General features: G+C 45.0%; 1 pseudogene; it reads right to left on the minus strand.

Annotated features, from left to right (window-relative positions):
• Nucleotides 1–8,074: 8,074 nt before the first annotated feature.
• Nucleotides 8,075–10,091, minus strand: LOC123027602 (annotated as a pseudogene).
• Nucleotides 10,092–11,898: the final 1,807 nt, after the last annotated feature.

Consider the following 11,898-nt stretch of genomic DNA (forward strand, 5'->3'; position numbering starts at 1 on the left):
GAATGCCATCCCCCAACTGCTTAGCCAAAGTGGCTTTGGAGCCACCGCACAGAGTAAGAATATTTCAAATATTGTTACCACCCACGTGGGCTGGGAGCAGGCAGTATCATCACATACAGTATCTTAAAGAACAAGGACCGACTCTGTGGTGCATCGATTTCCTTGATGAGATGAGAGAAGCTCGCTGTCACAATTGCCAGGAGTAAATATGCACCAACAGAAACTCCTTGGGTGTTGCATGCAGAGTAGAGCTGCTGGCATGACTCCATCATGAGCAAGTTAATGAGCATGCTTTGTGGCGGGGTAAATATTAGAGCTGCTACACATTTCAATACTAGCCGAAGCAGGCAAAATGAGTGATTAAGCAATGCAGCAGCAGAGAAGTGACAGTAGCTTAGAGAATAATTTAAAAAGCAGCTCTGGCTGGAGTATACAGTAGCTTCTCCCAAGAGATAACCCATTTCCACATATGGATGGAACATAAAAACTGCCTTGCTGAATCATGCCAAAATCAATCTAGGCTAGCTTTCTGTTTCCAGGAACAGCCAAAAGATGCACCCAGATGTTCACAGGTAAGTTTCCAGGGTGATGGCCTCCCCCACTTCTTTGTTCCTAAACGCCCTGCTTGATTATATCCTCTCCAAGAAAGGCTACCTGGTCAAATCCTGCTTTAAAGATGAAGAACCATCGGAAGGAAGAGATTGGAGGTGAAGGTGCCCTGGCAACAGACCAAGTGGCCACAGAATTCATTGAGTCACAGTCTTCCCTGCTGCGGTGGGATATTTAACTATATTTAAATTATTGCTAATAATTTCATTATTAAATAACTGTTACTAATTAGTTCCGCATTTTGGGTCTGTGCCCATCTATTAGCGCGTGCATCTCACAATGCAAAGCAGAGGCCTCTTCTGTCCTTTCTTGAGCAACAGATTCCTCCTGTTTGGGGAATGGGCAAGTGGCCACCGGCCCCGGCAAAGGGGGCACTTCTGACCCCAGCAAAAGCACTCCAGGCAAGCCGCACGTTGGAGGCTTTCGCTGGGTTCCGAGGGCCGCATTTTGCAATGGCAACTTCATCCACAACCCGTTGGCCTTAAGCTAAAATGTCTGCACCAAAGTCACACCCCACAACCTCAGATATACTCTCATTTTGCTGAGGGGTGCGTTTGTTTCCTCAAATTCCGATTTAAAATCTTGAATTTACCGTACTGGCTTTATGGATTATTAACTCCCCTTGAATCATTTTGCGGATAACTAAAGGGTGAGTTGAAAAAGTAGAAATCAAAAGCCAACAGGACGTCTGAATGTACTCCTCTAGAAGTAAACTTCAGTAGATTCGGCAGCACCAACCCTCGAGGAAGCGTACTGACATCACAGCCTTTGCAAACACCGTTCAGAAGACCTTATGCACACAGGCAACGGAATCGCTTACCATCTTCAAGAAACCACAACCTTCTTCGTCTTTCATCGCTGCGACTGGATCAAGGTGAAAAATGCAGCACAGTCATTTTTCCACGGATGAAAAGTCGTCGCTTTAAAAGAAATTAAGGCGAATTTTCAGTAAATCCAATCCCGAATTACTTCAGGGTAATTCCTGGCCACGTGACACCGCTTCTCGGCAGACCGCTTTTCTTTCTGCAGCTAACATTTTTGCTGTGCTCCTTTCGTTTAGGCCAGATGGTTCTCTTAGCTAAGCTTCCCGTCCTACCACCCGGCCTGCTGAGCAGTCAGACGTGGGTGAGGAAGATGTTATTTCGGCGATGCTGCCACCAAGATCGCTGCTAACCAGTTTCCTGTGCTGCAGGCAAAAGCTGAGATTCCGAGCTGCTCCTTTGGACTTTTACAGACTCGCCTCTGCAGCAGGAAAAATAAGGAGCAACTCCAACTCTTGCTAGCTTTTTCTGCACGCACGCATGGAAAAAGTGTTCAACTGTTTAGATAATCTTCTAGTATCCACTCATTGGTTAGCTGGCTGCTGCTATGTTTATGTAATTGTATGGTTCGCTTCAAATCTGACACCCCTTTGCCCAAGGTTGAAAAGAAATGATTCATTTATTACTATTTTTCCCGAGGAGGGGGAGGGGAGGGGAGGGCCGCGGGGAGAGAGGGAGATCCGACACACTGTTTGGTTTATCCTTCGTGAAAACGCCTTTCATAGATGCTTGTGTTAAAGGCATTTGGGAGCGCGCGCTTTGCCGAATGAACCGGGTGCGGTGAACGGCGGGGCTCCATTTCGAAGGGGAGGCAGAGAGAACGAATTGGACGTTGACCGAAGTCCTCCAAGAACTTTCAAGGGAATTTGCAACAAGGATGTGATTCCAGTGGTAAAGGATGCGAAGCTTTTGAAAGAGGGATGAGTTTTGTTGTTGCACAGCCCTCCGTATCGCTCAGTCAAAGCACACTCAGCTGCCTTAAGAGTTTGTTCAGCTGTTTGAAATCATGTGCTTTGCACTCCGTTTCCCTTGCTCTACCAAGGGCTCTTACCGTCTGAGTATTTCCAGATGCAGCTTCGTGCAAGTGACAAAAATATTTTAATTTAATTATTAAACTTATATTCTGCTATATTGGCCTGAAGGCACTCTAAGAAGGTCACAGTACGATAATAACACATTATAGCAATAAAATAATCAAAGCACACAATAATAAAAGTAAAGCAAAACAATACATGTAACTATGCACAACAGCACAAAATACCCCGTGTCCCCCCATCTCCAACCCTCTTCCTTCCATCTCCACCCCATCTCTCACTGCTGTGATTGGTCTGTCACGGAGCACATGGGACATTAGAATTTACAATCTCATATGCAAGTGCCCTGTGAGATTGGGTCATAGTTAATCCCATGTTACAGATGCAAAACTGAGGTTCAGAATTTGTGGCTTGCCTAACACCACACTCTCAGGGAACCATAGTGTGAGCTAATCAAATTATTGAACTGTATGATGTCAGGGTTTCCTAAACTTCTCATAGATGGGGTACCTCATTCCTACCCCCCCCAAATTAAAATTGAAAGAATACTTCATTCTTAAAGGGACAAAGAGCATGCAAGCGAGTAAGACCTGCCCACCTTCAAGGCATCCTGTTGCAGAATGTTTGCAAGACGCACTGATTCTCAACTAAAAGGAGCTGGAAGCAGCAGCTCGTCCAAACGCACAACAAAGTGGGTGATTCTTCTATTGCTTTGTATCAGGAATGCATGAATGCTCCCATCGTGTCTGATGCAGAGATGCAGCTGAATTGTCTGCCCTCAAAGGAGCTTTTTAAGGAAGCTGCAAGGCTGGAGCAGTAACTAGGAGAGCTGCAACAGGCAGACTGCTCAGTGGGAGAAGTGTTTTGAATATCCCGATATATTTATTGCATGGTGTGCATAGTTTGTTTAATTATTCCCAGAATTTCTATCCTGCTGCTCAACAAAAAGGCTCCTGTAGCAGCTTATTAAAATTTTAGAATTATAGAGAGCGCAATCCTTTGGCCCCTAGATACTATCTGGGCAACCAAGGGAAAAAGGTGGATCCCCTGATCCGAGGCCATAGAGAGTGCTCTAACCTTAGTGGGAGAGCTGGTGAACCAACCCCACACCCTTTTGCAAGGTCAGGAACTTTACCTCAGAAAAGGGGCTTTTCCATAGGATGGGAGTGAGGGATGCTGGGAAGGCTACCGTCCCACCTCCATCTCTCCCCCTCCAAGATGCTGGAGCCTGCCTAGCAGAAACCAGAGATCGCCTCTGCTGCTTCCTCTGCACCTGTGCATCGGATGAGGATAAGCCTCTGAGCCTGGTGCCTTATGGTTGTCAAGAATGCAACCCATAGGATTATGCCCTCAATTATGCAAAAGAAATACCGTTATGCTAAGTTTCAAGAAATAAAATTGTAAACAAAGGATAAAATGCTTTACACAGAAGATTTGGTTAATGTATTAGCTATACATTAACCAAAAATCTATGGATGTCTCTGCTTGGCCGTTGTGTCTTATATGCCATCCGCTGAAATGTCAAAAAGCTTCATTAGCCCCTCAACCCATTAAACACATGTAAATTATGTAAATCTGACATTCTGTCAAGGCAGAATTTCAAAGCAAGTCAGGAGAAGGGAACCCAAGTACATGAGAAGAGCCCGCAGCCTGCATTATTTGGTTTTATTTCTTAGTTAAGCTGTTTCTGTAACACTTGATACCCCAGGATTTCTGAGTGGCTTGCATGAAAACTATGTTTGATATAATGTGATGTAATTACATTTTTCAGACCTTTTTATTTATTTTCAGAAAGTACAATAAAGAGAAGAAAGTTTATAGGAAAGAAAGTGTCAAGAACTATTCCAGAATTTGGAGTGCAATATCCTCATTTAAACACATTTATAATAAATAAAAGTCTATCAACCCCTTCCCATACAAACTGTTCAATTCTCAATCATAAATTTATCCAGTCTATAAAGTTAGTTATAAATTATAACTTTGCTTTGGTTTAAAATGGTAATCACAAGCATTTGTAAAAATTATATTTTATTTAACAATTATTTAAATTGCTCATAATAAGCCTTCCATCCCTGAGTCTTTAACTGGTCTTCTGTTGATATAATTAGTTAGCTTCACCATTGCTACATACTCAGCAAGCTTGTTTTTCCAATCTTCAACAACTGGGCAATCTTCAGCTTTCCTCTTTGAAGCAATTATTACTCTTGTCGCTGTTATTATATATGTAAATAAGTATGTCATAAGCTTTGGAATAGTCTCTGGGACAATATTCAATAACATTTTCTTAGCATTCATTGGAAAGTCAATTTTAAGTATTTTCTGCATCTCAGCATGTATCTGCTTCCAAAAATTTTTAATTCTGTCACATGTATGGTAAAACGTTCCATCTATCTCTTTAACATTTTCCTTTATAATTTTTGTCCATTTTCTGTGTATCTTTCAGGGTAATATACCACCAGAAGTACATCATATAGCAATTCTCTTAATGCTTGGCATGCAGTGAATTGTATGCCCTTCATCCACAAGACTTCCCATTGATGGGACAATATTTCTTCTTCAAGATTCTGTCTCCAGCTCTTTATACATAATTTATCTTGTCGAGTCTCAGTAAATTTAAACACTTGTTTATAAATACGTGCCAGGAGATGGTCTGCTTGATGTTTAATTATAATTTCAAAATCCATCAGGTTTCCTATTATGCCTTTTCCAGTCTGAATTTCCTTCTTTAATCTTGAGGCTGCTTGATGATAAAGGAACCATTCTATGTTTTTTCCTCCATCTGTTAGTTCTTGCCATGACTTATTTCGCCCTTGTTGGTCAACCATATCTCCATACGATAGAAGATTGCTGTTTTTCCTACATTGGTTTCCACAATATGCTTCTATTGGCGACATTAGAGGAGAGGTTGGAGAGCTAACTCTTCTCACAGAGCACCAATTTTTTATTAACCATCTCTAAATACATGACTATTATCTTGAGTCAATACTGTTTTAAAATAGATTCTTTGGTCCATAATGGATTGTGTATTCCTTCTTCCAGATCTGCTATTTCCAATTTCACTAATATTTCATTAAAATAAAAAGTTCATTCTGTAATCCACACTAGGCAGCCACATGATAGTATAATTTAATGTTTGGTACTACAAGGCCTCCTCTCTCTTTTTATCTTGTAAAACTTTAAATCTAATCCTTGGGGGTTTTTTCCATTACAAATGAAAACATTCAATTGTCTTTGCCAATATTGTAAAAAATTTCCCTGTATTGTAATTGGTAACATCTGAAACAAGAAGTTCAGCTTTGGTAATACATTAATTTTTATGACGGAGATTCTACCCAGCCAAGAAACTTTTAATTTAGACCATGTTTGTAAATCCTTTTGGATCCTTAGTCAGGCTGTTTTATATTTATCAAGAAATAAGTTATCATTATTTCCTGTCACATTTATACCTAAGTACTTAACTGGGTTTGAAGTTATTTCCCAACCTGAGACTGTTTTTATATGTTCCTCTTCTTTTTTTGTAAGAAATGTCAATATTTTTGTTTTCTTCTCATTGGTTTTATAACTGGAATAAAATCCAATTTTTTTGATTTTGTCCATAATTTGTTGTATAGATACATGTAGATTTAAGATGGTCAGCACTGTATCATCTGCATAGCTTTTCTTTTAATATTCTTCTCCGTCTATTTTTAAGCAGTTTATGTCTGGATCTTGTCGAATTTGTTTGGCTAAAACTTCTGGCAGAAGGATAAATAAAACTGGAGATAATGGGGCATCCTTGATGGGTCCCCTTTTCAGTTTGAAAACTATCAGTTAACATTCCATTTATAAGAATCTTAGTATGTTGCTTAGCATAAATTGCTTGGACCCAATTCATAAATCTCAAACCACAGAGTAGATATTTAAGAGTTTTCAGTAAAGAGGACCAAGACATGTTATCAAAGGCCTTTTCTGTGTCTAGAAAAATGAATGCCACTTTTTTCTTCTTCTTACAATTTGATGCAATTTGACAGGGGGTGCGGGCATTGTACTGGGGCACCAAGTGCAACTGGAAGGGGCACCAAGTGCACCCGCAAAATTCTCTCAGCTCCCAAAAATGCAAAAGAGGGGAGGCATTATACCTCCATGCCTGACCCCAAATTTGAGAGGAAGTTTCTTTCCTCAAGAAATAAAAATTGTCCTAACAAGCAAATACAGAATTAGCCACTGAATGTAAGTTCCCAGCATGTGTGTCCCATCTGTGCGAAGCAAGTCTTTTCCGCCGGACAATGCCCATATTATCTTTGTGAAGTCTCACATCTGCGAGGGACCACATTGCTCTGGTCCTGGAAAAGCAGGGTAAATTAACAGTCCTTGTTTTCAAGCCTGCATTTCACTCCCAAAGAGCAATACAGCCATCCCCATCCTCTTTCACAACATCTTGGATTTATTCATCAAGTGACTTCTCTTGTTCTTTTCTCAGCAACTCAGCAAATTGTTCAGCTGTGAGATTCCTTGAACCAGATGCATTAAGCTTCATTTCCCTGCCCCAAATTCCCTAGGTAAGTGAGGGGGTGTTTTCCCCTGTGGAGGAGGGTAGGATGTGTTCCAATGGAGCAAAGCTGGGGGAAGCAAGATGTAGGATGGATGCCAGGAAGTACTTTCTGATGGTTAGGACCCCAAGGATATGGAAGGGGCTTCCACGGGAGATGGTTGAAGCCCCACTGGTGAGGGTGTTCGAGGATAGGCTGGACATGCACATGGTAGGCATGTCATGAGTGGAGCCGGCTGGAGCCGGGGGCAGACTAGATGGGCTGGGAGGCCCCTTCTGACTCACTCTGATTCTGTGTTTCTGTGTTTCTTTCTTTTTTTAAGTGGGAAGGGTGTCCTTCATTCTCTGCCTGAGCTCTCCTGCTCAGACTGACCAGGGGCAGTCCTGAGGCAAATCTCAGAGACTAAAAGAGAGCCACCACAGCACAGCGCTTAAAGTGCTGGAGCAGGGCTGAGGAGATCCTGGTCCCCGGGCCAGTCGCTAATTCCCAGCCTAGCTTCCCACACAGGGCTGCTGTGAGGATAAAATGGAGAGGGACAGGACCGCGTGAAGCTACTGAGGATTACTTAGAAGAGGACAAAAAACATGCAATGATTAAAGAAGCAAAGAAGACAAGCAGAAGCAGGGGTTACTGGTCCAGCAGAGCACCATCCAGAGCAAACGTCAAGCCCAGGCAAGGCATCCACGTAATAAAAGCACAGTCCAAGCAGTGCAGTCTTCTTAGGAGGGTGCAGTGCAAGTGTTCAGTCCCAGGACACCCCAAAAGCCAACATGCTCGCTGGCCCAGGACCTCTCCATGCCTGCAATGGATGACTTTTCCACTCACGCTTCAGCGCTCCTCCCAGAGCACAACTTCAGGCCATTAGGGCTGCTCATGAGGAGGACCCTGCTTGCAAGCCTACCTTTAGTCACCAGGAGCACCTTCTCTTCAGGCAGGCACCTTGGTACCTGGCAGTTAACTGGGCTCTTCCTTGCTGTTCCTTACGATACCTGAGCTCCCTGCAGCTAGGGCCCTTCTCAGCACATGGCCCTCAAGTCCCGAGGGGCAAGCATTGTATATATATCTGGAACTAAATGGAACTTTATTCTTGAGCCATCCGTTTCTTCTGAGGTATCTTTGTCTCTGGGGCTCTTTCTTCTTCCGGCTCAGCTGTAATCTTGTCCTCCTTGAGAATCCTTTCCGTGTGGCAAGGAGAACTCATCTAGGGGTTGAGGTGACCATGAGCCCATTGGCTGTGCATGTGGGGCACTCTGATAACCTGAATGTGCTCAGTTACCAAGCAACCTCATCCAGGCCCGAGTTCAGCATTGCTGTCAGCATTTTGAGTGAGTGCAAGATGAGCTCGGCACTCTCTGCTGGCCAGCACCAAGTCCAGCCCCGCTGTCTGGCTTGAGCTCACCCGCCAGCTCCAACATTGGAATGACAGAAGGGCACACCCTGCCTCTTCAGAGTCGTATCCTTCAAAACTCTGGTGGCTTTCTGGAGGCACATACCCCTGAGAGCGTGGGCAGCCTCACATGTATCCCTGAATTAGACACAAAGGTTGTTGGAACCGCTTGACCTGCATAAGTTTCTGGGATTCTCTGGATCGAGCAGTGGACCATTTTCTGAGCTTACCTCAGAACAGCCATAGCCACGGTGTGGCCAGTGTGAGTGTTGACTCCTGCCTTCCTCTGAGGGCCAGGTTCTCCTTGTTCCACCTCAAGGCCCCCAGACAAAAGCAGCTCCTCTCGATGCTTCACTCCAGTGGCTCTCTATGATCCTCCCTCAGCTGCTGAACCGCCCATCTTATCCAGGATAAAATGCTTCCACCTAGGAAGCAGTTAAACCTTTCCACCAGCTTTTCGTGTTTGCAAAAAGCACACTTTGCCCATTATATAAAGCTCAGGCATGGCTCATTTTTTCCTCTCCTGCATTCAGAGTCCAGCACAGCAAGAGGACTTTGTGACATCCTCCAGATACTTCAGGGCTTGGTTAGAACTGTACAGATTCTCTAATAGAAAACAACTCAGCTTCCAACCACACCCTCATCAGGCCATCACAGTGCAGATGGCTTTCCCATTTTCTTCAGTTAGGTTCAGACTAAACCAGGCAAAGCTGGCAAAATCTGGGAACTATTAATAAAATGTATCTATTGAAGTAACTAAGGAGATGGTTGGCTATCTACCAAAGAGGTGGGCTAGCTGCAAAACACAGTAATTGCAAAACACAGATATTTCTACCTGGAGTGTACAATTTTCCAACAAATTGGTTGCTTTTATTGCTAGGTTCCTTGCTGTTCTTTGCCACTTCATTGCACGAAATCCAGCATAGCTACAGAAATTGCATCTCCTTTGCTTTCTGCCCATTTAAAATTGTTTCTTTTAGTTAACAAATAGCTGTGCCCATCTGGCCTGTCAGGAACAAAGTACTCTTTATTTTGGAACTCTTTGGGTATGCAGTGTTAGCAGGACTGGCACACAAAAATTTGGGAAACTGACTTGTACTGCGAGAGACCACGGGTCAATCTAGTCCATCGATGTCAAAGAAATCCCCAATGGAGTCAAACGAGTCAATTTCTGGATTCTGCAGCTGACCGGCTTTTTCTGAATCATGTGGATTCTGCGGAGTGGTTTTCCACTGAGAGAAGGATTTGTAGTCATTTATATTGCCACCAGGGCCCATTTGTTCCCTAGCAGAAGTGTGCATTACTGCAGATCCACATCCTCACAAATGTGTTAATGCACCTTGGAGGAGGGGTCTGTGGCAAGAGGACTCGGGTTTCTTGCAGGAAAGCAGGCAGGGTATAAATGAATGAATGGATGGATGGATGGGTAAGCACATAACTGCATTTGTGCAAGTGCCCGGGCGCTAATGTGCTTCTATGCTGAAGAAGAAGAAAATGCTGGCAATGAGCAGATTTTTGAAGAAAAGTTGCCTGACATTTCACAAAACACAGATGGGGCAGATTTAATATACATAATCTATATATTTTGGGTCAACATAGTCAGTGAGTGGCTTATCAGAGTTTCGAGCAAGAGTTTTTCCAGCCGTACCTGGATATGCCAGGGACCGAACCAGGGCATGTTCTGCCAAAAAGTGATGGTTCTGCGCCCCATAGCCGGAGCACTGATGGAAGCAATTACCTGGTCACGATCACCCCACTCCCCCACACATGGAAGCATCTCATCTTAGAGCTACCTCTTGATGAAGTTCCTACATGGGCGCTACTCTAATTGCTACTTGGAATCATCATTATTTTTATCTGTTTCCCTGCAGCTTCTTACAACAATCATGAAGAGGGAATAGAAAAGTACACATGAGGTACCTGCTTAGATAATTTTAAGTAGCTGTAGCCCATGTAGCTTGGAGACTTTTGTGGATGGAAGAAAAGATGTCTGATCTAGTTTGGCCATGGATACAGTCACCACTTCCCTGAAGTCATGCATGGTAATTTGGTGACTGAAAGAGAGATTGGAATATTCCCGTCAGTCAGCATGTTGTGTGCATGTGCTCTGGGAATCTTGCCAGAGTGCGCACACATAGAAACATAGAAACAGAGCAAGTCAGAAGGGGTCTCCCGGGCCATCTAGTCTGACCCCTGGCTCCAGCCGGCTCCGCTCACGACATGCCCGCCATGTGGACGTCCAGCCTATCCTTGAACACCCGCACCGATGGGGCCTCAACGACCTCTCATGGAAGCCCATTCCACACCCTCGGGGTCCTGACTGTCAGGAAATGCTTCCTGGCATCCAAACGGAACCTTGGCTCCCTGAGCTTTGCTCCATTTGAGCGTGTCCTACTTTCCTCCAGGAGCAACCCTAAAGCATGGATGCATCTAGTGAATTAACTCAGTCGTCAGCCTTCTGCTGGACAATGCATGCGAAATCACAACGGACTTGGTGGGGGCAAGGAATGGCCCCTTCTTTTTGTGTGCATCCTGCTAGGTTCCATTACAATAAGGGTGTGCCGGTGAGCCGGACTTAGTCAGGATTGGGGCCACAGAAAGAGAGAGGCACAATTGAAGCCCTCCTCCCTCTGAGGCAGGCCCCCCTCCCCAGGTGCCCAACTTTGCGGAGGAAAGGCCTCCATTTAAAGACATCCCCATGAAGGGCCGTCCTGTCCAAACCTAGTTGAAAGCTGAAGCGCCATAGGAAGAGCCTTGGAGCTGCCCCGTGCAGACCACTGAGCACCAGACATGCAGACCACCTGGCTGCAGGGGACCTCGTGCGGCATTTCTGATCACACTCCCATAATTCCAAAGGTGCACCCATGCGTCTCAGTCACTGTAGCCAGTTAATGCCATTCCCTGTCCTCTTTTTGGCAATGCATTGGTGGCCACCCAAGTCCCCTGGACACACATTCATTGTTTGTGTTTCGGGTTGCATTCACACAGGGTGCAGCCCTCAGCGTGTTTAGACAGGAAGAAGCACTGCTGCGACTCCCAGCAGGCCCCATCTATCAGTAATTCAGGGAAAAGGCGTTTGTGGCTGCCCTCTTACTCCCATTCGCTGCTCTGCGTCAGGCAGCAAAATGCCTTGGGCAACCCTCGTCTCCCTCCATCATTCAGGTTACAACCTTGACCTCTTCTGGGGGCATCCCAACTGCCACCCAGGCTCCACCACTGCTGCCCCCCACATGCCGCATTTCCCCTGGACAGCCATTGCAGCCACCTAGATGGAGCAACAGGAAGGAGGTGGGGTGGACCGGGCATCCTTCTGTGGCCTCAGACCCCACGCCAGGCCCCTTCTTGCCTCTGACTCGCATTTTCAGAAGCAGCCCGCACGGTCCTTCAGGCACCAGCTGCAGCAGGAGTGGAGTCCCAGCTGTGCCATCGTGGCGTCTCAGTGCTGGGACCCTGGAGGCTCCAGAGGCCTTCCAATGAGGTATGTTGGCCCCAGGATGGCCCTCTTAATTTGCTCTAGT

This window comes from Varanus komodoensis, unplaced genomic scaffold (genome assembly GCF_004798865.1).
Source record: "Varanus komodoensis strain SLA01 unplaced genomic scaffold, ASM479886v1 scaffold33, whole genome shotgun sequence".
Taxonomy (NCBI): Eukaryota; Metazoa; Chordata; class Lepidosauria; order Squamata; family Varanidae; genus Varanus; species Varanus komodoensis.